Raw genomic sequence first — 4,089 nt, 5'->3', positions numbered from 1 at the left:
GATTTATTTTTTTTCTCATTAAACTTTTGTTTTCATGGCTCTCAAAATTCTGTGACAGATTTTTGGTCAAGTTGCTTCCACTAAAAAGTACTGATTTTAAAAACTAATAACTTGGGGTCCCTGGGTGAGTCAGTCGATTAAACATCGACTTCAGCTCAGGTCATGATCTCACAGTTCATGAGTTGGAGCCTCGCGTGGGGCTCTGTGCTGACAGCTCGGAGCCTGGAGCCTGCTTCACCTTCTGTGTGTGTTTGTGTGTCTCTCTCTGCCCCTCCCTGACTCACGCTCTGTTTGTCTCTGTCTCTCAAAAATAAATAAATGTTAAAAAAATTAAAAACACCTAATAACTTAAAACTGCCACACGCACACAAGTAAATGACCCACAAAACATTCTCCTTTCCTTCTGGAGGTTTTATGATGCATTGTTTTCATTAACCAGTCTTTTTCTCTCCAAGTTTATTTATTTATTTTGAGGGAGAGAGAGAGAGAGAGAGAGAGAGAGAGAGGGAGAGAGAGAGTCCCAAACAGGCTCTGCATTGCCAGCATGGGGCCTGACTGGGGGCTCAAACTCAGAAACCGTGAGATCATGACCTGAGCCGAAACCGAGAGCTGGATGCTTAACCACCTGAGCCACCCAGGCGCCTCTCGTTAACCAATCTCTTACTATCAAGCTTCAATGGCCAATTGACACTAACAGTTCTGAGACTGTTCTTCCACCACTGATTAAGGGGGCGCCTGGGTGGCTCAGTCGGTTAGGTGTCCGACTTCGGCTCAGGTTATGATCTCACGTTTTGTGGGTTTGAGCCCCGCATCAGGCTCTGTGATGACAGCCAGCTCAGAGCCTGGAGTCTGTTTCAGATTCTGTATCTCCCTCTCTCTCTNAGGACCGGGGTGGCAGGTACTGGGGACAATGCTCATTGAGCCCTCTGAGCCTTCTGGGCAGGCGTGGTGACCTTGCCGGCTCTAGCTGCCTTCTTGTCCACTGCTTTGATGACTCCCACAGCCACCGTCTGTCTCCTGTCACCAACAGCAAAAACAGCTCCTAGGAGGGTAGTCAGAGAAGCTCTCAACACACAGAGGCTTGCCAGGAACCATGTCAACAGTGGCAGCGTCAGCAGATTTCAGGAACTTGAGACTATCTTCCAGCTTCTTTCCAGAATGACGATCAGTCTTCTCTTTCAGCTCCGCAAACTTGTGAGCAGCTTGAGCTGTGTAACCGTCCAGGACAGGTGCATAGTTGGCACTGACATGGCCTGGATGGGTCAGGATAATCACCTGAGCTGCGAAGCCAGCTGCTTCCATCGGTGGGTTGTTTCTGCTGTCACCAGCCACAGCGAACATCTTTAACAGATTTGTTCTTGACACAGAAGCCCACGCTGTCCCCAGGAGGAGCCTCACTCAAAGCTTCATGGTGCAGTTGAACAGACTCCACTTCAGTTGTAACATTGACTGGAGCAAAAGTGACCACCATGCCGGGGTCAAGGGCACTACTCTCCACTCGGCCCACAGGGACAGTACCAGTACCATCAATTTTGTAGACCTCCTGGAGGGGCAGATGCAAGGGCTTGTCAGTTGGACAAGTTGGTGACAGAATGCAGTCTATAGCTTTCAAGCAGTGTTCATGATCCCAGCATGAGCAGGGAAGGGTCAGAGAGAGAGGGAGACACAGAATCCAAAGCAGGCTTCAGGCTCTGAGCTGGCAGTCAGCACAGAGCCCGACGCGGGGCTTGAACCCACGAACTGCGAGATCATGACCTGAGCTGAAGTCGGACGCTTTAACCAACTGAGCCACCCAGGTGCCCCTACGTTTATTTATTTTTGAGAGACATAGAGAGACAGAGTGCGAGCAGGGCAGGGGCAGAGAGAGGAGACAAGGAATCTGAAGCAGGCTCCAGGTTCTGAGCTTTCAGCACAGAGCCTGATGCAGGGCTTGAACCCCCGAACTATGAGATTATGACCTGAGCCAAAGTCAGTTGTTCAACCGACTGAGCCCCCCAGGTGCCCCTGGCATTGCCATCTTTATGGATGACGTTCCATCCCTTGAACCAAGGCATGTGAGCAACTTGGCTCCAGCACCTTGTCACCATTCCAACCAGAAATTGGCAAACATGCTACAGTGTTGGGGTTGTGGCCAATTTTCTTAATATAGGTGCTGACTTCCTTGACAATTTCCTGGAATCTCATGACAGTAGGGTAGCTCAGTGGAATCCATTTTGTCAACACCAACAATTAGTTGTTTCACACCCATTGTGAAAGCCAGAAGGGCTTGCTCATGGTCTGCCCATTCTTGGAGATGCCTGTGTCAGATTCGCCAACACCAGCAGCAATAATCGGGACAGCACAGTCAGCCTGAGATGTGCCTGTAATTATGTTTTTGATAAAGTCTCCGTGTCCTGAGGCATCAATGATGAGTACATAATACTCGCCAGTCTCCAGGGGCGCCTGGGTGGCTCAGTGGGTTAAGTGGCCAACTTGGGCTCAGGTCATGATCTCACGGTTTGTGGGTTCGAGCCCCACGTCGGGCTCTGTGCTGACAGCTAGCTCAGAGCCTGGAGCCTGTTTCGGATTCTGTATCTCCCTCTCTCTCTGACCCTCCCCTGCTCACGCTGTCTCTCTCTCTCTCTCTCTCAGAAATTAAAAAAAAAAAAGTAACTATAGAGAACAAACTGAGGGTTGATGGAGGGGAGGTGGGCCGGGATGGGTTAAATGAGTGATGGGTATTAAGGAGGGCACTTGTGATGAGCACTGGGTGTTGTATGTAATTGATGAATCACTAAAATTCTACTCCTGAAACCAATATCACACTATATGTGAACTAACTAGAATTTAAATTAAAAAACTTGAAAAATAAATAAATAAACACAATTATTTGAAACAAATACTTGCTGGTCTTGAATTTCCACAGGGAGATATCAAAGATGATACCACGTTCATGTTCAGCTTTCGGTTTATCCAAGACCTAGGCATACTTGGAGGAACCCTTTCCCATCTCAGCAGCCTCCTCCCCAAAATTTTCAATAGTTCTTTTGTCAATACCATCACCTTTGTTGATCAGATGACCAGTGGTGGTAGATTTGCCCGAATCTACGTGTCCAATGACAACAATGTGGATATGAGTCTTTCCCTTTCCTGTTTTGGTTTAGATTTGGTGGTGATTTTCATACCTGTGTTCTGGTGGCAAACTCATTATGGAAAAAAGGGGATTAAAAAAAAAAAGACGCTCTGCACATCAGGTGAAAAGCAAATCCTTGTTCAGAAGCACAGGCTGTTTTAGATTACAGATCAACAAGGTCTTTCCATTTTCTTTCTTTTTTTGTGAGTATTTAAAAAATTTTTTTAAATACATTACTTTTTAATTTATTTTTTAATTTACATCCAAGTTAGCATATAGTGCAGCAATGATTTCAGGAGTAGATTCCTTAAGTCTCTTACCCATTTAGCCCCTCCCCCCTCCTACACCCCCTCCAGCAACCCTCTGTTTGTTCTCTATATTTAAGAGTCTCTTATGTTTTGTCCCCCTCCCTGTTTTTATAGTATTTTTCCTTCCCTTCCCTTATGTTCATCTGTTTTGTATCTTAAATTCCTCCTATGAGTGAAGTCTTAGGATATTTATCTTTTTCTGACTAATTTCGCTTTTCATGATACCCTCTAGTTCCATCCATGTAGGTGCACATAGCAAGATTTCATTCTTTTTGTTTGCCGAGTAATACTCCACTGTATGTATGTATCACATCTTCTTTATCCATTCATCCGTTGATGGACATTTGGCTCTTTCCATACTTGGGCTATTGTCAATAGTACTGCTATAAACATGGGGATGCATGTGCCCATGTGAAACAGCACACCTGTATCCCTTGAGTAAATACCTAGTAGTGGAATTGCTGGGTCGTAGGGTAGTTCTATTTTTAATTTTTTGAGGAACCTCCATACTGTTTCCCAGAGTGGCTGCACCAGTTTGCATTCCCACTAGCAGTACAAAAGAGATCATCTTTCGCTGCATCCTCCCCAACATCTGTTGTTGCCTGAGTTGTTAATGTTAGCCATTCTGACAGGTGTGAGGTGGTATCTCATTGTGGTTTTGATTTGTAT

At 45.9% G+C, this 4,089-nt stretch overlaps 1 pseudogene; it reads right to left on the bottom strand.

Moving 5' to 3' along the window:
• Positions 1 to 914: 914 nt before the first annotated feature.
• On the bottom strand, positions 915 to 2,212 carry LOC144217679 (elongation factor 1-alpha 1-like; annotated as a pseudogene).
• Positions 2,213 to 4,089: the final 1,877 nt, after the last annotated feature.

Source organism: Crocuta crocuta, unplaced genomic scaffold (assembly GCF_008692635.1).
Source record: "Crocuta crocuta isolate KB4526 unplaced genomic scaffold, BGI_CrCroc_1.0 scaffold334, whole genome shotgun sequence".
In the NCBI taxonomy this organism is placed as follows: domain Eukaryota; kingdom Metazoa; phylum Chordata; class Mammalia; order Carnivora; family Hyaenidae; genus Crocuta; species Crocuta crocuta.
This window is presented reverse-complemented; position numbering and strand designations above follow the sequence as displayed.